Here is a 24,892-nt window from a genome sequence, read left to right as displayed (position 1 = left end):
CTTCATGCATTCAAAACCAGTACCTCTTGGGTGATTCTTATACATGAACAAGTCTAGCTGCACCACTAAGTCCAACCTTGACCATCTCTGGAACACACCCTCTTTTTCACGCAGAAAACACTACCCAGCAGATGTTACCTCAGTGATGCTTATTTCTTCCCCATCACCTCTAATTCTTGAATTACAGCTATCCAGCATTAATTGTCTCCTTAATACCTGCTATTCTTGCCTCTAAATCCAGAGCCACATAGAGAAAGCTGCTGAGTTGTCCCACTTGATGTGGCTGAAACATGGACACTTCCATTATATTATCACCCAATTTCTATTCTTCAAAAATTTCACTGCCTAAACTTGGCAGTCCTGGAACTTGCTCAGAAGAATAACCTTGAACTCAGAGATCTCCAGGGCTCTGTCTCCTGAACTCTGGGATAAACATCATGCAATACCATGCCTGGACCTAAGCTCTTCCTTTCAGATATTAAATTGAAAGCCCTGAATAGCAATCAAGTTCCTGTCTCAGTTTGACACATACTTGTATCATCATATCTACACATGAAAACAATAACCAGGTAATAATAATTCCTAAAATGATATAGTTCACTTTTATACAACTGCAAATCCATATGTTTAGCTGGATGGAACCTTGCCCTAATGGATCCATTCCTTTAACACAATTGAGTATCCTTGATCACACGATTTAGCTTCCTTCAGCGTCCTGATGATGCCTTGCATTTTGAACCTTACGTTTTATATTTCTCATTTCTTAGTTTTCTATACTTGTTAAAAACTGTAAGGCTAAATTCTATGTGGTGATTTTCATGACTTACTTTGTCAAAGCAATCTCTTTCTCATAACCTCAAGGAAACTCTTTAGACAAGGATAAAAGGCAGCAATCTTCTTTGCCAAGTCATCCAAAAGAACCATCTTCAGAGTGGAAATAATCCCAAGCACCAATCTCTATCACATTCCTAATATGATAGCCCCTTAACTCCTACTTAATTCATGATTATATTCATTAGATTTATTTCCAGCACAGAGAATTTGCAGATTTCTCTATTGTGAATATACTTTACCACATTGTTTACATCAATGAGGTTTCTGTCTGGTATATGTTCTTTGATCATAGTGGAAATGAATGGGTTTTACCACATTGATTATATTCGTAAGGTTTCTCTTGAGTATGTGTTCTCTTATGTCTTTTGAGAGTACTGTGATGTGAAAAGGCTTTACTACATTGTTTACATTCATAAGGTTTCTCTCCAGTATGTGTTCTTTTACGTCTTTGGAGATGACAGGCTCTTGCAAATGCTTTACCACATTGGTTACATTCATAATGTTTCTCTCCAGTATGTGTCTGTCAGTTTAGGTCTTTGGAGATCAATGTGACCTGCAAAGGCTTTACCACATTGATTACATTCATAAGGTTTCTCTCCAATATGTATCAGTTTATGTCTTTTGAGAACACTGTGACCTGCAAAGGCTTTACCACATTGATTACATTCATAAGGTTTCTCTCCAGTATGTGTTCTTTTATGATACTGGAGATGACTGGTTCTTGCAAAGACTTTACCACATTGGTTACATTCATAAGGTTTCTCTCCAGTATGTGTTATTTTATGTCTTTGGAGATCACTGTGACCTGCAAATGCTTTACCACATTGATTACATTCATAAGGTTTCTCTCCGGTATGTGTTCTTTTATGAATTTGGAGATGACTGGCTCTTGCAAAGGCTTTACCACATAGATTACACTCATAAGGTTTCTCTCCAGTATGTATCAGTTTATGTCTTTTGAGATCTCTGTGACATGCAAAGGTTTTACCACATTGATTACATTCATAAGGTTTCTCTCCAGTATGTGTTCTTTTATGAATTTGGAGATGACTGGCTCTTGCAAAGGCTTTACCACACAGATTACATTCATAAGGTTTTTCTAAAGTATGTGTTCTTTTATGATATTGGAAAGTACTGCACTGTGCAAAGGCTTTACCACATTGATTACACTCCTAGGGTTTCTCTCCAATATGACTTCTTACATGCCTGCAACAAAAATAGCAAATGTGAAATGTTTACTATATTCATTACTCTGATCAATCATGTAATCAATATGAATTATGTTCACAATTTGGTCTAATGGTAAAGAAGCATCAGATCTTACTGTTTTAGCACTTTGTATGTTCACGGTCTTCTCCCTCATCAAGACACCTGTAATGGTTATTACATGGCTCAAATTGATAACAAACTCTTTTTATATGGGATTTTTATATGATCTACTTTAGCTTTCTGAAGAAACTTTGAACAACTCTGATCTTTATAAAACGACTGCATTCATAATTATAATTGTAGTGTGAATTAAAACACATTTGTCTATAAACCAGGACACACAGAATTTCCAAATTTCTAGTACCCAAAGAGTTTTTCTACACTATGAGTTTGGGGCTGTGCCCCATAAAACTAGAAAACCAATTAATTGCAAATGTCTATCATATTCCTAATGTCTATCAAATGCAGAATACTATATATCTTTTCATTGTTTTAGAACAAAAATTTTATGTTGCTTCTTTCAATATCCCTATGCTCACATGGTTTTTATCCATTAGGACACATGATATACCTAATTAAAAAAGAATTATAAATGAAAGGTTTACACATTGCATTTACACTGCTTGAATTTTTGTTCCTCATAACATGTGCAATATAGATTAATGTTTCTCCACAACAAAATTCTTGATTCTCATAAAATGCCCTATCACAAAATTTAATTATATTACTACAAGAATATGAGTATCACCAATTTTACTATGGACTATTTGCTTACTAGAATGTTTAGGATATAAATTTATCACTATTCAATGTGCAATATCTAAGTACTATGAGACTATACAGATTGACAGGCCCACAGCACAGCTGTAACATAGCTACTTATCAAATGGATAACACAATTCAGATATCAGATCTTGAGGTACATGCTTTTGTAAGAATATTATAATCATAGCTACACTTGAAGGACTGTTTGTTCATACTCCTGCTTCTCATTGGAGATTCTAAAAGATATAAAAACAATTCCTCAGAGGCAAACTTGTATCAGCTTCTACATGAAAATTACCTTTCATGTCTTCTACTACTTTGAAAATGCTCTTCAAGATGATGGTCTTCCCAATTATAGCCTAAAACACAGAACCAGTAAATGAATGATATACTATTGGAAATTAGGCAAAATTCAAGGTTTTGTAAATTTTCACTGTATCTATGAAATTTACAGTGAAAATTTAGTGAAACTGAGTTATTCATCCCAATCTTCATTATTCACAATTAAAATAATAGACAATCATCTATAACTGATAAACATTTGTTTTCTTTAGAAAAAAATAACAGTCTTACCTATAGCATTGAGGTTCAGGTAGGTTTCCAACATCACATCTTTGTAGAGATTCTTCTGGGAAGGATCCAGTAAATTCTACTCTTCCTCAGTGAAGTTCACATGCACATCATCAAAAGTCACTGTGTCCTAAATATCCCATACATGTGTACAACACAAAGCATGATACTAACATCAATGTAAAGGAAATACATGCTTTTTCGAAAACATAATCATATAATTTTGGCACTTGCTCCACTTATATTCTGACTCAAAATTTACAGTCACTGTGTCCTTTTAGAAGGAGCTTGTATTATAAGATTCACCTGTGTTGATTTTGAACCCTTTGAATAGGATACAGCCTTGCCAGGGAAATTCCAAATGAGAGAGAAATGCACAGGAAATGATCACAATACTGATCACACATCTTAAAAATTGTATAAACAATTACTATCTACAGAAGTGATGGGCAAGCTGGGTGTATTTGCCTATGTCTGTAATCAAAGAGGTATAGTAAGGCGATTGTCATGTAGCTGGATGCTGGCATGGCCTATGTAATGTGCTTTAGGAAACCAAAAGTTATATACTAAGACCCTCAATCCTTACAAAAATCAACCAAAGCAGCAAAAATGATAGAAAACTCACATTTCTTTACTAAAAGTTCCCACAAAGAATTATACATTCACGTCACATCTGTATTCATCTTGTAGTTACATGAACTACAACAGTTTAAACTATAACATTAATAAAATGTTACTAAAAGGGAATGCTGACTTAAACAGTTAAAAATGAAAAGATGAAGATATACTAATATAAATGTTGATCATAAATACACAATGTAGGGCAGGAGAGAGAGCTCAGCAGTGGAAAGCTCTAGCTGGTCTTCCACATTGTGTTCATCAATTTCTCACAAACACATGGGGGCCAATGACTACTAATTACTTCAAGATCAAGAGTTTTGAGCCCATCTTATGACAACAGTAAAGAAGAGACATATTATATTCATATTCATTCATATAGGCAAAACACTATTTACACGAACATTTCAGAACAATCATCATACACCTGGAATCCAAGGACTCTTAAGTCTCACGTAGTATTGATGTGATGAACACATATCAACTTGAGAAATAGAATATAACCTATCTATTTGGCCAAATTTCAGAGTGAATCATGAGCATTAAAAGTTGCACAAAAGCATATCCTTATTGTGCAATAACATGTGATGTGGTTTATGTGGTTCCTATATTGACTATCAGGACAGGAAGGATTTCACAGAGAGATTTTGTCTTGAAAAACAAAGGAAAATGATTAAAAAATATTAAACCACCAGGCTTGCAAAATAGCTTAGAATTAAATGTAAATGGGGCTAAATCATCTTATGTGATTTAGGGACAGAGAACAAATATTGACTGTATGGGGGCATGAGAAGAAATCTGAAGGATCAGTTTCAACTAGAGCACAGTAGACAAAGAGAACAAAATTTGTCCCACCTAAAAGAAATTCAGGGGCACACACCTGGATCACAGAATTAGGGAATGCCCAATGAAAACTCGCCCAACTGGAGACCCACCTTATGGACAATCTCCAGTCCTTAACATTATTATGGATAAAATGTTATGCTCGCAGACAGGAGACTTGCATATGTGTCCAAAGTGAGGCTTCGCCCAGCAGCTGACTGAAATAGATGCAGAGAACCACAGTGAAACATGGGATGGACCTTGCAGATGCTTAAGGAAGAGCTGGGGACGGGTTAAAGGCCCTGAAGATGGTTGGAACTCCCCATGTAGTCTTGTAGACTCAACAAAACTTTAATCTTAGGGACGCTGAGAGAGTGATCCCCCAACCAAATAGCAGATACCAGCTGGACTAAGGCCCCTGACACATAAGTAGCAGAAGTTCAGGTTAGTTTTCATGAGGGTCCTCCAACAACTGAAACAAGGGCTGTTCCTAAAGCTGCTGCCTATCGTTGGTATCTGTTTCTTTAGCTGGACTCCAATGACTGGCCTCAGTGGGAGAGAATGCACTTAACCCAGCAGAAACTTGAAGCCCCATGATGTGGGGATACCCAGGGGACCCAATCAACTCCATTCTGACCCTGGGTGCTATAGGCTCATGTTTAGCCTATCATGAAAATGCATTCAGTCTGCAGCGATGCTAATAGTCTGCAGGAGCTGCTACACGGTTCAAATGTCTAAAGTGCCTTCTGACACTCAAGGCAATATCTTGAAAGTCAAATCTTTTAAAATCAGAAAGCAAGTCATATCTCTCCAACATACAATGGTACAGAATACCCCTTCCTCTTCCAGTAGACAGGGATGTGCACTCCTAATTGGAACCGGTTAGACCTTGATGGTGTAAGGAAGCAATTCTGCAATCCATTGAAAGTAAACTTGTGAGCACTGCTTCTTCAAGAACTCTACCTCAATTCTTGCTTGCACATCTACATCTAATTACCTTCATGATGCTCCACATAAAATTATATGAAATAAATCCTTTTCTCACCAAGTTGCTTTATTTAGATCATGGTGTTTTGCAACAAAAAACAGGTTTCTAGCTAGTACAGTGATATAATCTGATCATGTTGTCAACTGTGTGAGCTGGTCAACTGCCACTGCTAAATTACAATGACACAAGGAGGAAGGCTTTTGTATCAGCGGATTCTGACTACAATTATGTCTCCTGGTGGACTCCTTTCTGCCTGCCACTTCTGCCAGCTTTCAACATTAGCAAGCATTCTCTCTTGTACATACCCACCAAACCAGTCAGTAAAAAAGGTTAGACTCAGCCAATATTCTCTGAAAATTCAGACAGCAAACAGTAACTCAGGAATAAAATGACCATTCAAACAAGACAAACCTAGAAACCAGTATCTAGAACTATTATCATCACAAACCCAGGTACTTATACATCAGCATTGGATCATAATGAAGGTAAGCCAGGGAAATATGTCACCAAGAGATACAATTTATCCTGCCACAGCAGGTCTACAAAAATTAAAGCATGCAAGAGATCTGATACAATAGAGGTTGCTTTGTGGAACGGATAGGAGTGAGAACCTGGGGAAGGGATATAGGTACACAAGACGACCAGCAGACTGGAACAAATAGAGGGAGCAGAGAGAGTGGGATGAGAGTAGAGAAAGACTATAGAGGGGACATGTGTAGAGAACAGAAACGGAACAAATACAGAGAGCAGCTGAAGCTAGTGCTCCATGTATATATATCACACCTGACACCAGGTGTGTATGCAGGTAATGATTTAAACAGGTTCTTAGTCCCTGGGAGCAGGCCATTGACATTTTCTGCACATTGACAACTACAGAGACAAGGTTCACACACCCAACAGGAAAGTATTGTAAATAAAATAAATGGACATATTGGTCAAACAATATTTGGAGTCTAAAATTTTCCTGGCACTAAATAACCAGGAACACTGCAACATATCAAAACAAAGACTACAATTGATTGAAATAGAAGTAGAATATCGGCTGAAAGGTCAAGAACATAGTTTAATAAAGCTTAAATGAATAATTTCTAAAATAAAGACAAAGATTCCTATTAAGGTGCAAGAAGCATCCAAAATACCAAATAGATTGGAACAAAAAAAGTCCCCTTGCCACACAATATTCAAAACACTATCTATGTAAAGAAATATGAAAACTGTAAAAACAAAGAAAACAATAACTAGTCACAGGTTAAAATAGAGCTATTAGATACATACATGCCCTCTCAATGTGTAGTGTAAAACACAAAATGTTTTGGGCACGAGCTGCATAATAAAGAAAAAAAGCAGTCATGATGTTTCTACAACCAAACCAGTGGTATAAATGATTTGGGAAGATTCAGCCATGATAGGTAAGTTATTCAGAGGTCACTCGCTTATTTATCAAGTAAGAAGCTCCATTAGAAACCTCACACACAGTCACATCTAGCTGATGTTTCCCATCCAACCCCTGATAGGACCCTCCACCCCACCATGCACTCTTCAGCCACCTGTTCCTCCCCATTGTGGGCAGATATCTTGTGCTTACCATGTCTCGATTTCAGAGCTTCCCTGAGGTCCCCACACAGCACAGCACGGAACAGCAGATTTCAGAGCAGGAAACAGTGAAGTATTCTGGCATGTACAGCCACAGAGAACTTGCAGACAGGTACCCGGAAGATCCCGCCTCTTTCTTTGAATCAGGTCAGTCTGGAGGTCTGGATTAGCCAGTAAGCTTCAACATTCCTCAAGGTTAAAGAATGCTTGTAGTCCAGGGCCAAACAAATGTATAGATCTAAGTAGAGGTTTGCACTCCCTTAGCATTTGTGCCTGCCTCACAAGAGGAATTTCACAACACCCAGGCCTAGGGGAGAACCTGCTATTCCAGCCCAGGATATTTAGCTGCCTGCTCCTCTCCTGGTAAGCAATGACCCTGCACTTTCCAGGACCTAAATTCAGACCTATCCTGAGCTTTCCTCACAGCACTTGCCTTCCTCTTCCGGTAATCAAAGTAAATAGCTTGCATAGCCCATTCCTCAGGTGCACTGGAGGTATCAAAAAATCTGACCCACAGGAGGAACGGTGCCCCGGCTATTAACTTTAAAGAGTAACTTTTTGAAACAAGAGTTTTGTTTTCTGGCTTCATGCTGAGCTCAGGAAAATCGCAGCTTCTTTCCCCCAAATAATAAGTCCTTGATTTGAAGTTTCTCTTGTCAGAAAGCCATTATTTGAAGAAGAGGACAAATGTCTCTGGGACATTATAATAAATCCACTTTCTACACACACAGAAAAATCTCTCACTCTATGAGATCTGTTGATTTAGAGAACCTGTGCTACCACAACTGTGGGTTTTTTCGCCACATTGCCATTGAGAAAGAAATGCTGACAAACTATAGTGCTCCACAGTGTTTCTCATCTGTTTCCTGGTTTTCTTGTGGGGTTCTTTCATACCTATCATCTGGTGGAAGGGAATTGTATGAAGCCACAAAGCAAAACATTTGTTTCTTAAAATCCCTCTTTAATGTTAACAGCCTGGGCTCCTTCTACTAATGGGCCAGCTTTATACCTCCACTACAATTCAAGTAACAGTTTATACACCTTGGTTTCAGAAGATGAAGGGGAAGTGCTGTGAGGAATTCTCAAGCAAGCTATGAAGACAGGTCATGAGTGCAGGATCACTGCCCACAAAGGGGAGGAGAAAGCAGCTGAACAGATTCAGTTGCAGTGGTGTGTCCTCCTCCAGTGCTGGGTGTGAGTACAAATGGAGAGGTTCTTGGAGGACAGGCACAAATGCGATGGGAGTGCAACCCTGACCATTGTGGGCAGTGATCCTGTGCTTACCATGTCTGGATTTCAGAGCTTCCCTGAGGTCCCCTCACAGCACCCAACAGCAGAGCTCAGAGCAGGACACAGAGAACAATTCAAGCTGCTATGCTACAGTGAACACACAGAAACACTTCTGGGAGTTCTCATCTCTTTGTCTGGCTGGCAGGTCTGCCTGGCACCCTGAATTGGCCAGTGAGTCTTAGCCATCCTCAGGATAAAGTGTGCTTCAGGTCTAGGGCCAGACCTTTCCAAGATCTCAGGCGTGGTTTTCACTCCATTAGCATTTGAAATAAGATTCCAAGAGGAATTTCACCTCACCCAGTCCTGGGGGAGGACTCAACATTCCAAGAGAGGCTGGTCAGCTGCCTGTTCCTCCTCTCTGTGAGCCAGGATACTGCACTTACCAGGGCCTTACTTCAGACCTTGCCTGAGCATTCCTCAAAGAACTAGTCTTCTTCCCATAATCCCGGTGAACAGCTTGCAAAGCCCACTGCTCAAGGTGCATTGGAGGTATCAGTGTGACCCAGGAATGGATGATCCAGTGGATGACCCAGGCTATTAACATTAAGGATGTATTTTTACTAAAAAGAGTTTTAGCTGGGCAGTGGGGGTGCATGCCTGTAATCCTAGCACTTGGTTGGCAGAGAGAGTGGTGAAATGAGTTATAAGCCAGCCTGGTCTACAAAGTGAGTTCCAGGAAAGCTAGGGCTATACTGAGAAACCCTGTCGCAAAACAAACAAACATACAAACAAGCCAAGCAAGAATTTTGTTTATGGCTAAATTCTTGTATCAGGGAAACTGAAGCTCCCTTAGACAGATGATAGGTATGAGACAACCTCAGATGAAAAGCCAAAAACACAAGTGAATCACTGTTGATCACTATTACTAGTCAGCATGTTTTATCAGTGGCAAAGTAGAGAAAAAACAGGGTTGGATTAGTACAGATTGTTTAGGTAAGCCTTTCCCAAATCATAGAGAAAAGTAATCTTTCTATGTGTATAAAAAGGGTAGTTAATTGAATGTCCTAATAAAGGCTGTATGCCAAGGGAAATTAGAAAAATCAAGGACTGGTTGATTATATATTGCAGGATATTACAGATGATCTTCAGTGTATACCAGTATACATAAGAAATAAGTACTTCCTAATGCCAGTTTAAAAAATAAACAAATCAATTTTGTTTTTTAAAAAAAATTAGAACAAGTACAAAAAAAGTAATGAACTACCTTTTTGTGACCTTTCTATATGTAGGTAGCAAAAAGCAGCTATAGCCTAAGTAAAAGGTGGATCAGAACATCTCAAAAGATCACAATTAAGAAAGAGTTTCTCACTTCACACGGTATAATTAAGAAATATTCCCAACAGTAAGCAGGGTTAGAGATAGCATTAGTGGATTAGAGGGTTATGGTTAAAATCAGGATAATGGTTGTTAGGATTTGGATGCGTAGGAAATTAAGGGGTTAAACTAGGACTAGAGATTTAGGAAAGGATAAGTCCCAGGGTTAGGGGCAGGTTTAGGTGGCCATCGTTATTCATGATGGTCCCACTTAATCAAAAGTATCCCTATTACACAAATAAGAAATGTCAGGGTTAGGGATAGTCTCAGGATTAGGTCAAAGGATTTGTTTGTTGTGCTATGTGAACTCAGCTTCTATCTTTTCGCTCATCTGCTTTCCTAGTACTTGTTTTTATAATATCAAAAACTTTCCTGCCCCAATGAAAGTGGAAAGTGAGTTATCCAAGAACCTATAATTCTCAGATGGGAAATATCTTTATATTATTATGGGGCCCAGTTCACATACAAGTGAAAACCTCTACTGCTTTGGTTGTTCTCAGTTTCCCTTGGGAATACTCATAAGATGGATAAAATCACGGGACTTGGTGCCCTTCTTTGGTAATGATATCACAAATATCACATGGGCCATGTGTCTTCACCACAGCTTTAGTAAATATAACCAGATGATACAATATAAAATGGTAAAATGGTATTCTTTTTTTTTTTTTTTTTTTTGCTTCTTGTTGTTGTTGTTGTTTTGTTTGTTTGTTTTTTATTCGATATATTTTTATTTACATTTCAAATGATTTCCCCTTTTCTAGCCCCCCACTCCCCGAAAGTCCCGTAAGCCCCCTTCTCTCCCCCTGTCCTCCCACCCCCACCCCTTCCCACTTCCCTGTTCTGGTTTTGCTGAATACTGCTTCACTGAGTCTTTCCAGAACAAGGGGGCCACTCCTCCTTTCTTCTTGTACCTCATTTGATGTGTTGATTATGTTTTGGGTATTCCAGGTTTCTAGGTAAATATCCACTTATTAGTGAGTACATACCATGAGTCACCTTTTGAGTCTGGGTTACCTCACTTAGTATAATGTTCTCTAGCTCCATCCATTTGCCTAAGATTTTCATGAATTCATTGTTTCTAATGGCTGAATAGTACTCCATTGTGTAGATATACCACATTTTTTCATCCACTCTTCTGTTGAGGGATATCTGGGTTCTTTCCAGCATCTGGCAATTATAAATAGTGCTGCTATGAACATAGTGGAACATGTATCCTTATTACATGGTGGGGAATCCTCTGGGTATATGCCCAGGAGTGGTATAGCAGCATCTTCTGGAAGTGAGGTGCCTAGTTTTCGGAGGAACCGCCAGACTGATTTCCAGAATGGTTGTACCAATTTGCAACCCCACCAGCAGTGGAGGAGTGTTCCTCTTTCTCCACATCCTAGCCAACACCTGCTGTCTCCTGAATTTTTAATCTTAGCCATTCTGACTGGTGTAAGGTGAAATCCCAGGGTTGTTTTGATTTGCATTTCCCTAATGACTAATGAAGTTGAGTATTTTTTAAGATGCTTCTCCGCCATCCGAAGTTCTTCAGGTGAGAATTCTTTGTTTAACTCTGTACCCCATTTTAATAGGGTTATTTGGTTTTCTTTGGTCTAACTTCTTGAGTTCTTTATATATATTGGATATTAGCCCTCTATCTGATGTAGGATTGGTGACGATCTTTTCCCAATGTGTGGGTTGCCGATTTGTCCTCTTGATGGTGTCCTTTGCCTTACAGAAACTTTGTAATTTTATGAGGTCCCAATAAAATTGTATTCTTGATGGTCTCACTGAATCAACAGTGTCCCTATTTCACAATATCAGACCTATAAATTACTCATTTTACATCTTAATGTTCTGATTTATTCTTATTCTAGTAGCTTCTACCTGACATGTTTAATGGCTTCTCAAAATATCCTAAAAGTTTATCCACACATATACTTCGAAAACTTGCATACAAACAAAGGAAGTGAAGGCTTTGATATTCCATAAACCCTACAGATAATCACAGGATAAGTTGCCAAGGGCCAGACAGACTGCTGTCAGCAAAGAATAATTGTGCTAGCTTGTGCTGAGTCTCATGGTCACTTATTTATGCAGCTAATTTCCTCTGAGATAAAAAGGCCTTCAGAATTTTTCTGCTCTAGATATGTATGGTTTTCCTTCTCACCAAACTAAAAATATGCTTACGAAATATCTCTATGTGAATGTTTTACATGACAATAAAATAATGAAAAAATAATCCCAGCCAAGAAATAAGTACAAATTCATGGCTTAATGAAATTTAATTTTTATTACATATTTTTCCAATACACACATGGGATTGTGGTTTCTTTTTCACATCATAATGCCAAATAGATCAAACGTATAGTAAACTTGCTAACTTTGACTAAGTTAATTTTATACATACTAAATAAAACTTAAAAACGGATAAGACAAAAATTTATTCAATAAGTAAATCTCCACAGATAAAATAAATATGAAATGACTATGTGGCTGATATTTGTAATAGATAATAAGAGGATATATATTTAAATTTTAATGTTGAATTTTAAGGATATGATATGTGTAAACATACAGATCTGGTCACAGTGATATCTCTATGAACACTATATCAATTCTAGTACACAACATGTTCTCTATCCCTGAGGGTTCTAAATTAGTTTTAAAGAGTTTTGCTCTCAGCTGGGCTGTAATCCCAGCACTTTGGTGGCAGAGGCAGGTGGATTTCTTAGTTCAAGGCCACCCTGGTCTACAGAGTGAGTTCCAGGACAGCCAGGGCTATACAGCAAAACTCTGTCTCCAAAACAAATCAACAACAAAAAAAAAAGAAATAGAAAAAAAGAGTTTTAGTATCCTAGACTAGGAAATGTTATTCATATTATGCATTTTCTTCACTCAATATAAGAATAATATATCTGTTCTTTTGAAAATGATATATATATATATGTATGTATATAACGTATATGTAATATATATGTAAATATATAATATATATGTAAATGTCTATTCAGACATAAACACCTTTGTAAATTAAACATTATTTATATACCAAAAGGCCTCATTAAAAACCAATAAATATACTAAGGAAGAAATAGCAGCACTGGGTTTGTGTCTAATTAAACAATAATTTTCATACCTTCAGCACCCTTGAATTAATATAATCACAGCAGATCTTCTTAAAAGTTATTAACACTCTATGAAATGAGTGTGCATGGGTGGCCAGTATTTGTATAATTTTTATGGGGAGCAATTAGTTAGGTAATATGAATTAGTCTAAAGTCATCTTGAGTAAATTATTTTTGATGTACAGATTGTAGGATATTTACAGTCTCATACGAAACAGTTTCTCCAGGTTGGAGAGAACACTCAGCAGTTAAGAGCTCTGGCTGCTCTTCTAAAGGTTCTGAGTTCAATTTTCAGAAAAGACAGGATGGATCACTAACATCAGTAATGGGATCTTATGCCCTATCCTGCACTGTCTGAAGACAGCAACAATATGCTCACATACATGAAATAAATAAATAAACCTATAAAAAAGAGAAATAGTTTCTCAATTTTCTTTAGGGACAACCAATAATTTCACTTATTTCCTCTGATGAGCTATGGTATTTTTAAATTGTGATGCCATTGAGAATGGACTATAAGAGGGAATATAATTTGCTTATTCCCCACTCCTGAATAAATATGATCTCAATGCATTGAGGATTTGTTAAACCTATTGTATCTTATGGCACTAACATTTATTAAATGTTAGAATGGTCTAAAAATGGAAACGGTTTTAATACATGATTGATATATAGACTACAATGAAAATTTTGAAAAAGAGAAGAAAATATATGCACAAAGCTTTTGGTAGATCCAAATAAGTAATTGAGGTATTTAAGACACTTAGATTATAAGACTTATGGGAAATATACATGGGATTAAAGTCTCTGTCCTCAAATAAACATTTATAACAAACTGGGTATAATTTAAGTTTAATTCTATCCTGTGTACAGTTTACAATGAGGAGAGTGAAAATACAGGGTTGGTTCCCTCAGATCTTCCAAGGGTAGTCACACTCAGTCCAAGCAAGGATATAGAGTATTGTTCAGTAAGAGGGAAAATAGCACAAAGGAAAGCTTGATGATACATAGATTCTTGAGAAGATCAAGTGATAACATAGACATGAAATTTTGGTAGGCCTTAACAGAACATAAACAGTGTCGATTTTGCTAAATATATAATCTTAAGCTTAATATATAATCTGAGGTATATAGAGTATATGATCACTTTCATAATGCAGTGTTTCTTGTCAACAATTGAAGGTGCAGGAGTCCTCAAAAATTATGGTCAGTCTTTAGAATTGTTATTTAGAAAATAATTCTCAGTCATGATTCTCTTTGTCATTTAGAGATGTATCTCAGTATCCGATGAAAGAACAGACCTTGGCTTACTTCAGCACAGCTGAGTCCGTATACAACTGAGGAAAACTGAACAATCTTATTAAATAAAGAGGCCAAAACTGAAAGGTATATTTACCACATATAGAACACCATCACGTTATCAAGGAGCACTTCTCATTAATAGATTGTGTCCTCCTTTACACCAATCATGCCTGCTGCCTGATTTAAATGTGATTCAGGAGCTTCTGTCATCAAACTCACAGATTTGCATAATTATTCAGGCATCCTATCTCATGTTCGTGGACTTTGACTGGCTTGTCTTATGATATAACAATTACATGCGCTTCATGTAGGGATCTCAAGAAGGAAATAGCTGGTTCAAGTTATATCCTTTTGTGAAGGTCTCTGGAATATAAACCAACTCATATTAAAAGCTCCTTCAACTTGACTAAACATAAACATGTTACTATTGATGCTAAGAATATTTTTCAAAATTTAATTGCTCATATATCACACAAAGTTGTAATAAAGGAAACACAGTGGTTGAATATATACTTATCCAGGTGAGTGCAATATTCCTCATTGGTTTCCACCAAACTACTGGCCTTACAAGAAGACCAAAAATCAGACATCTAACAGCCGACAAAGCTGGGCGGTGGTGGCGCACGCCTGTAATCCCAGCACTCTGGGAGGCAGAGGCAGGCAGATTTCTGAGTTCGAGGCCAGCCTGGTCTACAGAGTGAGTTCCAGGACAGCCAGGGCTACACAGAGAAACCCTGTCTCGAAAAACAAAACAAAAACAAAAAACAAACAGCCGACAAAAACTATGACATTCATTTTTAGATTTTACACTTGACTGTTTTGTTCCTATAATAAGTGTAACACTGCCCTAATTATGTTCTTAACTACATTCTGAATAGTAATTATAAACGTTCTAACTGTCTGATTTTTGTGTATTTTAGTTTTTACCCCACAAGCATAAGAGAACCCTTCCATGCATACTGCCTTTGATGACTGTCTTATTTTCAGGATCTTTGTCATCTCTTTAATTGCATTTTGGCTCTTAAAATAAACCTTCTTTGCAACACCATAACTGCTTCTCTTTCGATTTCACCCCTTTGGTTAGTTTAAAAAGTAGGAGGATCCATTGTATGAACACCAAAAAAATACAGATATTCTCTCACACCTGACTACAGTCCCAGTCCATTCATATTCATCTTGCCAAGACAGCCCCAGTGCTATATTCATGGAAAGGCAGGAGAATTTGTGAGAAACCTGGAGAATGGGAAAGGCTAAATACAGGAATTTAAGAAACATTGTCATACAACTATTTCTTCAAATTAGGTAAGGAAAGTGGTTCAGGTGTGTGTGGTGGCCATGCAAACCAGAGGACCTGCATCCCATGAAATGGACCCTTGAAGAAAACCTAAGATGGTGATTAAAATGAATATTGTGTGTTAGGTATGGATGATATGCAGATCCATTGAGCATGCTGGGGAATGAGAGAATCTGCCATACATATCACCCTCTGTGGCTTTGAAATATCTCTCCCTTTAGTATCCCTTGGTCTATCACATCATGCGAAAGAAGAATATGAAATTCCCAGGCACAGACATCCTCATGTGCATACACACCCACTTATGCACTGAAACAAATAGAAGAGAAAGTGGGGAAGAACCTGAAGCACATGGTCACAGGGGAAATTTTCCAAAATGGAACATCAATAGCTTATGCTCAAAGATCAAGAATTGACAAATGGGATCTCATAAAAATCACAAAGCTTCTGTAAGGCAAAGGACATGGTCAATAGAACAAAATGCCAACCTACAGATTGGGAAGAGATCTTTACCAATCCCACATTTTATAGAGGGCTAATGTCCAATATATACAAGGAACTCAAGAAGTTAGACTCCTGAGAACCAAATACCCCTATTAAAATGGGGTACAGAGCTAAACAAAGAATTCTCAACTGAGGAGTACTGTATGGTTAAGAAACACCTAAAGAAGTGCTCAACATCCTTAATCATCAGGGAAATGTAAATCAAAACAACCCTGAGATTCCACCTCACACCAGTCAGAATGTCCAAGATCAAAAACAGAGAGGACAGCAAATGCTGGAGAGGATGTGGAAAAAGAAGGTCCCTCCTCCATTGCTGGTGGGATTGAAAACTGGTAAAAACCACTGTGGAAATCAGTCTGGTGATTCGTCAGAAAATTGGACATAGTACTACCTGAGGAACCAGCTTTACCACTCCTGGGCATACACCCAGAAGGTGCTCCGACATGTAATGAGGAGACATGCTCCACTATGTTCATAGCTGCCTTATTTATAATCGCCAGAAGCTGGAAATAACCCAGATCTCCTTCAAGGGAGGAATGGATACAGAAAATGTGGTATATTTACACAATGGAATACTACTCAGCTATTAAAAACAATGAATTCATGAAATTCTTACGCAAATAGAAGTAGCTAGAAACTATAATCCTCAGTGAGATAACCAAATCACAAAATAATACACATGGTATGCCATTGCTGATTAGTGCGTATTACCCCAAAATCTCGGAATACCCGAGATACAACACACAGACCACATGAAGCTCAAGAAGAAGGAAGAAAAAAGTGTGAATGTGTTGATCCTTATTGAAAAGTGGATCAAAATACCCCTGGCTCACAGCCAACAAATAGAATGAGCATAGGTTTCCCAATGGAGCAGCTGGAGAAAGGACCCAAGGATCTGAAGAGATTTGGAGTCCTGCAGGAGGAACAATAATTTTGGTCTGTGGGAGCAGTACCCACAGAACTCCCAGTGCCGCGGGGGCCCGGTGAAGTCTGTAAACATGATATTTTACAGACAGAGGCGAAAGAAAAAATGTCTCCTGGGGATAGCAGGCCTCTCTATATATTTAGAAGCTAAAAATCTCACTTGGCAATTCTGATGGCTGGGACATGGTCTAACCAAGCAAATATAGATATGTAAGAATCCATCTTACAGCAAAAAATTCTGCTTTGCTTTGCTCCAACCATTTATGTTATTATGGTAGAAAAGGCATTCCCGAAACTCCAGTCACTAGTTGTTTTTTTTTTTTTTTTTTTTTGGTTTTCTAGTCACTGCCTTGCAGGGCAGGTATATTCCAAACAATGGGCCCAGACTAAGGATATTTACATCTGAAAAATCTTATGAGGTCCCTGCCATACAAATGAATATTGGGCAAGGTAAAAAGAATTTACATTTGAGTTGGTTTCCTAAGGACATTCCCCCACAGATTAATCCAATTCCTCCTTTAACTATTGATTTTGCTTGCAGACAGATTATGTCACACCTACCTCAATAGCAAGGGAAGTTGATGAGGAACTGCCTTTTATTACAGGCCCCACCCAGGGAGTCCTTCAGCAAGGCAACCTTTCTTAGCTTATCCAGGTGTGATTCAGGAACAGTTTATACTTATTACTCAAATAAGGCTCATTTTAGAGTCGGGAGAGAGACAGGAGATACTTTTTTCTACTCAGAGAAACTCTCAGAGGACGAATCAGTTTGTTCATTCAGGCTGGGCCTAATGGCTAACAGCCGATTAATTTACCAGGCTGGCCCAAAAAGCTGTAGCCAATTGGGTTTACCTGGCTAGAGGCTGCGACCAGAGTTAATCATTAGAGCTGAACGCCCTGGGCCTATGATGGCCCCAGGCATGACACAGAGAAGAATGAAACCAGCAGACTAGGCAGAAGGAATCTTGAAAGACAGCATGAGCCACAAGCTTCCCAAGCTCTACAATGTCGCCATTTTTGCCAGGAGGCTGGGCACAAGAATCATCCTTCTTCAACTCCTTGGTCGGTGCGACATTGAGACCCAGATGAAGAAGCACTTTAGCCACATGGGCCCTGGACTTTGGGTAAAGACCCTGTATTGCCCAAGAAAGCCAAGCTAGCCTTTTACAGATGTATATGATGCTTAATTTGAGATGTTAACTTGACTGGACTTTGGGAGATACCTGAAAATACATTCAGAGTTCAAACAACCTCGGTAGTCATGTCAGTTTGTAACTCCTGTGGGACCTGTGTCTTCCTTGACCAAAAAATCCTGGTTATCCCACGGCAGACCCACAGTCTGTAACATCCCAGGGGCTGAATCACCAGTCAAAGAGTACACATGGAGGGACCCATGGTTCCAGCTACCTATGTAGTGGAAGATGACCATTTTACACATTAGTGAGAGGAGAGGCCTGTGGTCCTGCGAAAACTCAATTCCCCAGAATAGGGGAATGCAAGTCAAGTAATTGAGAGAGGGGCTCCATCAGGGAGAGGAGGATGTAATAGGGGGATTTTCAGAGGGATAACTTATTCAGAAAGTGGACATGTAAATATTTGACGTGTAAATAAAGCAAATATTAAAAAAAAGAAAAAAAAAAGAAAGAAAAAAGTGAGGGCAAGTCCCATGTTGTTTACCCAGAAGCCTTTTTTTAACTTAGCACTGGCTTGAGCTAGATGCTCAGCTAACATCGTTTGAATGGATGAAATTTTCATTTAAATACTACTGGACTCAGAATCCCTCCACTCAGCTGCTCTCGGTCTGCAAGGTGACTTTAATGTAACTCAATCACAACAGTGCAACTCTTCTTAAGTAGCCACATATGCTGGGTCAATTTATTTGTTGTTAATGTGACACTCATTTAAAAGTTTGTGTCTGCTAGGACAATGCAATTATACTGCATCATTCCAATCTTATGTTTCGTTTTCATCAGGTCAATTACCACACTCACCACCCCCCAACCCCACCCACCTGCTTTTACCCACACTTCCACTCTGCCCTCTTCTAGAGAACAATATAGGAAATCCTAGTGGGTGGGGCACTCTTTTGTCCCTACCAAGCCTGTTTGTTTCCACAGCCCAAACCTAACGAAACTCCACACAGAGAAATTTCTCTGACTTGATTAGTGAACACTTCCTACCACTGATTAGAATGCTGATTTTGACACTGAAATACAATTACACAGGTGGTTGAGAGAAAATATTTTAATTATGTACATTTTCCATCAGAATGCAATGATTCTACATAGATTTAAGGAAAAATCCCTCAACATATCAATTGAACTGTCAGAAGGGCAAAATAAACAGACTTCAAAGCTTCTGGGCATGTGGGGCACAGTCCCAGCTCATAAATCCACAGAGACAACATGAGGCTCTTGTTCAGTTTTGCTCTGGCTCCTCCCAGGGAATATATTGAAGGATTCAAGGTGTATGTTCTGTACAATGTTTGAGTGTCTTTCCTTTCCAGGTGCCTCTCTCACTAAGGCTCTGTTTTTAGTCGTTTCTGGGAACTGCCTTGGCTCCAGAATTCACCTGGGTCAAGCATGTCTCCACCACTGTCTGATCTGTCATCTTCTGCCTGGTTCAGAGCCCATTGAACCCTTCTGCTGGAAGTGGCTCCTACTTCTTGATGACCCCAAAGTCTCTCTGAACTCTCAGCCATTGGCTCCTCTCCATGTGGCTCTCTAGATAATTTCTGTCCCCTCTCTTCTCCAAATGCAGCTTCATCCAGCAGTGTGGCTATGCTGGGGTTCCCAGGCCCACAGCACCAAGGCTGCTGGCAAGAGGGATGACTCAAATCTTCAAAATTATCCATTGCCCAGGCCCATGCCTGTACTCGGGTCAGGTCTAGAGGCATGTAGGGCTCTGGGTGGTCCTTCCTTCCAGGCAGCTCTTCCAAGGGTGATGCAGAAGCCATAGCTTCAGCTTCTCAACCAAGTAGCAGAGTTTAGCAGGTGACTTTCTCCAGATTAAAATCTGAGAAAATTTGAAAAGATAATTAATAATATTTATCTGTTATATTATATCCTGTATATTTCTCGTTGTAATATGTATGTAATATATTTACCTCAGGACTGGTGGAAGATTTAGGCTACATATTACTAGTATCAACAGGTGAGGCTGCTAAATCTATAGAGATAAATTTATCAAATGCATTCAACTGATATCTGTTTTATGATATCTGCCTTGTGTATTTTGCCTGTCTTCAAAGACAGAATGGCATTTCAGTGACTGTGGATGTAGCTCAATGGCAAACACAGAGGAAGAGACCTTCTCATCACCTCAGGGATCCTTCTCCAATATTGACCATACAATGGATCCCAAATCAACAGATGCCAGAAAATTGAAATGACACCTTGTATCTTGTCAGAGCACCATGAGTTAAAGCTGCCCTGCATCAACAGCAGAAACAACAAACAGAAAGTCTACACAACTCTCTGCTCACTGATCTCTGGGTCAGGTAAGAAATAAAGGAAGAAATTCAGTTCTTTCTAGAACACAATTAAAATGAAGGCACATTTATGAGACACAATGAAAATAGTCCTAAATTCACAGTACAATGCCTACATAAAGAAAGCAGAAAGTTCTTATACCGACGACATGTAAGTCATAGTAGTTAGGATTCTCTAGAGTGACAGAGCTTATGGAATGTCTCTATAAATGAAGGAAATTAATTGTAATGACTTACAGTCTGCAATCCAAACAACCCAACAATTGGCAACTGTGAATGGGAAGTCCAATAGTCTAGTAGTTCCAGCTGATATTCTGTGCAAGCTGGAATCCTGAAGAGGTAGTTTGCAACACATGTGTTGGCAAGTCACTGCAAGCTGGCAGAGAGTGACTCCTCCTTCCCCCACTGTCCTTATATAGGCCTCCAGCAGGAGGTATGGCTCAGATTAAAGGTGTATGCAACCAGGTTTGGATCTGGAACTTGCTTTGTCACAGGTTGACTTTGAACTCAGAGAACTGATTGTCTAAGTCTCCCAGGATTAAAGGCATGGCCTATTTTGCATGGGGCTAAGCTTTGCATGGCCACTCGGCTTCAAGATCTTTCTGCTAAGATCTAGCTCAGAAGTCTCTGCCTTCAAGCCTCAAGATCTGGATCACAGGTGTGGCCTCCACTTCTGGATTATCCTTCATTTTGCACATAGTCAAGTTGACAGCCAGGAATAGCCATCACAATAAAACACCTGAAAGCTCTAGGAAAAAGGCAAGAATCAAGCTCCCCAAAGAGGAGTAGAAGGCAGGAAATAATCAAAATTGGGGCTGAAAGGGATCAGTTAGAAACAAAGAAAACAATGAATAGAATCAATCAAACCAAGTGCTGGTTCTTTGAGAAAATCAACAAAATAGACAAATCTTAGTCACATTACCAAAGAGATAGACAGAATCCAAAACAAAATCCAAAATTAAAAGGGAGACCTGAGAACTGATAGTGAGGAAGCTCAAAGAATCATTAGGTCTTACTGCAAAAACCTGTACTCTACAAAATTGGAAAATCTTAACAAAATGGACGATGTTCTAGACAGATACTACTAACCAAATTTAAATCATGATCAGGCAAACATTTTAAATAGCAAAAAAAAAAAAAAAAAAAAAAATCCCTAAAGTCACCCAACCAAAAAAGGCCCAGGACCAGATGATTTTGGTGCCAGCTTTAGCTCAGAGATTTGGCCCTATTCAAGAGATATTTCAGGGATCACTAGAGCTTCACTGAATTGGTACCTGTGCTACAGACTCCCAGCCTAGATCTACAGCATATCTCTTTACAGTTGAAAAAGAATCTGGTCAACAGGAGGAAAATTCAACCTCAAAATTCCCTCCTGTTTCCCATTGATGGGGCCCTACCCATGCCCCTGGGGCTCCATAAAGACATAGCCCTGTTACTAATTGTTTTCATGGAGCTTTAGGAAGTTCCATGATTTAGACTTCTAGTCACAAGAGAAAGGGATGAATGGCAGACCAAATCACTTTAGTTTGGTCTCCATTTTAGAAAACATGACTTAAGTTTAAACTCAAGTAAACAAACATGCTGATACCTAGCATTAGTTTACAAGTTGACCCCCAACAAAATTCAAACCTAGCTCCAGTCTCTAGACTCAACAAAACAGCATTTTAAAGATATTCTCCCAACAAACCTCCAAATCCAAGTTATAAGCCCACACTCTTCTGAATGACCAACTATGCAGAGGGGAGCAATATTTAAGGTTATGAAGTGCCTTCCAGCATCAGCCAACTATGATAAAGGTCACAATAGCTTTCCAGTTAGATCTGTGCACACTTAAGACCTGCTTCCTGCCTTGCCACAGAGAGATACTGGGGCCTCTCCATCCATCAAAACAGTACTAGGTGATTGTGGTATTTTGGAGGGTCCCGACCAAACTTAAAATAAAGACCCTACTATGAGTTACATCAGATTGGTTCCTCTCTATTTTTGAGATCACTAACATTTCCCTGGTACTACACTTCTCTTTTAGCCACTTACCTCCTTGGTGTGTTGTTTCTGTTTTATATACTCTAAAAATAACTTTTGCCTTTTTCACTTCTTTGTTTGTTTTGTGAATTTCTAAGCACCAGATTTCAGGATCCTTTGCTTGCCGCATCCCCACCTTTCAGGATTATGAATACCACCACAGATGGAGTGCAGAAGGCTCAGTGTCATCCATCCCAGGAAAAACACTGCTGATGTCCTTGTATTCCTGGACCTAGAGCAGCAGAGCTGGTTTTTCCTTCTTGTGTGTAAAGGAGCTGTTTTGGGATTCAGCATCAGTTGCTTCTGACCACCTCCAGTTCTGCCATGAGCAGACCTAGAGCCCTGTCTTTCTTCCCTTCATATCCCTGACTTAGAAGACATCTGGTTTGATCATCCCTCAGGAAACTGCTTAAAAGACCTTCTGTCTGCTTCCCTATAATATGACTCCTTTCCAGGGCAGCCTGGAGCCCAGCTATCCCAGTAGATCCCTGCCTGCCTTCTGTGCAGAAAAACAGACTACAGGATGGAAAATTATGTGTGTTCATCTCAAAGGCAGAACATAAAATATGAGAGAGTGACAGAGACTGGGGAGTGGGCAGGTGGAGAGGAGATTCTGTGTCCTGAATGTTCATCTCTACACTTAGATGTTCCCTGTAACCATCTCTCTACTGGGAACATGGGATTAGCATCTGCTCAGGACTCCAGCTAAGGAAAGGACTCTTGACAGGATTTTCAAGCAGGACACTGTGACACGTGCCTTTAATCTCAGAATGAGGGAGTCAGAGGCAGGGACATCTTTGACTTGGTGGTTACCTTGGTCTACAAAATTGTTTTCAGAACAGCCATGGTTACACAGAGAAACTCTCTCCATGGTCGCTATTCTTTGTTGTCAACTTGATTAAATCTCCAATTAACCAAAATCCTGGAACACTGTTTGTAGACCAGGCTACTCACAGAGATCCACCTAAATGATTCACTCCCACAGGGCTTGGATTAATGGCATGTGTCACCACACCCAGCAGAAGACACTCACCTTTAATCCAGAGATTGAATCTGGAACACACACCTTTAATCTGGGCCACACCTTCATCCTGAGGCCTACATAAGAACACCAAGAAAGCAATTTTTCACATTGCACACTTGCTCTCTCCTAGCTAGCAAGTCTTATTACTCAGCTGGCATTAGAGCTTGCTTGTCTGTGGTTCCAGGTGTTACTGAAGAGGAACTGAGACATCCAGCCTCAGGAACTGAGAACTTCTGAATTCTTGGACTTAGCTTCCTATCCAGCTGTTGAGTGAAAAGGCTGACTGCATTCTGTAAGTCATTCTAATATATCCCATTTCAGGAAAGGGCACTTTCTACATTGCCTGTCTATTCAGTTGACTACAATGCTTATAATAACTCTAGACAATTGCATCCATAGTGAAAGTATGTTCACTCCTTTTTTGTTTGTTTGTTTTGTTTCTTGAGGTTTGGGTGGAGGCCTAGGTTTTCCTATGTAGCCCTAGATGTCCTTAATCATGGTCTGACAACCAGTGTGACCTTGAGAACAGAGATCCAACTTTCTCTGGCTCTGTTCCAGATCTGCTCTTTTCCCATAGGTGCTGGGACTAATGTTTTATAGCACCAACCTGGGAAGACCCATGCCTCCTTACGCAATGCCAATAGCTGCTAGGATAGAGGGTTTAAAACCCAGATTCATGCAGTATAAGTGTTGGGAGGGTATAATTAATTTACTGGAATCTTCTCTGGAGGTCAGGTACTTGCACTCAGTGGTAAAGGGATAAAACCAAGGCAATGAAGCGGTTCTGTCTCAGTTTTCTCAAAAATACATCAGATTCTGAAGAGCATCAACTATCAAGTACATGTGTCTTGCCAGCCCTGAGTACAAGATCTTGCACATCTGTGCCACTTTCTGTCTGTGGAGAGCCAAACCTCTGCTCTGAGGGCAGCTGGACTGTTGAATGGGATACTTACTCCTCTCCCTGTGTATTTCAGATCTTGGACTACCTGAGATACCGCCACATTATGAATCGTGACATGAGAAAATCCACAGAGGTCTTCCAGAGTGAGAGTCAGAGGGAGCCACAAGTGTCCCCAGGAGATGTGGCCAAAGACGAAGATAGGGAGGAGTCAGACCGACCCTCACCTAGCCTGCTCAGGGAGAAAGGCCTGGAACTTGAGACTTATGATTGTGGGGACAGCACTGACCAGCATCTTGCTTCTGACAGCTCCAGATG

General features: G+C 39.3%; 1 pseudogene; it reads right to left on the bottom strand.

The window, feature by feature from the left end:
- Positions 1-1,442: 1,442 nt before the first annotated feature.
- LOC127669347 (zinc finger protein 431-like) overlaps positions 1,443-24,892 on the bottom strand; it is a 115,576-nt pseudogene continuing 92,126 nt past the window's right edge.

The sequence above is a fragment of the Apodemus sylvaticus genome, chromosome 19 (assembly GCF_947179515.1).
Source record: "Apodemus sylvaticus chromosome 19, mApoSyl1.1, whole genome shotgun sequence".
NCBI lineage: Eukaryota > Metazoa > Chordata > Mammalia > Rodentia > Muridae > Apodemus > Apodemus sylvaticus.
The sequence above is the reverse complement of the archived record's forward strand: the minus strand, read 5'-3'. Positions and strand labels throughout refer to the sequence as shown.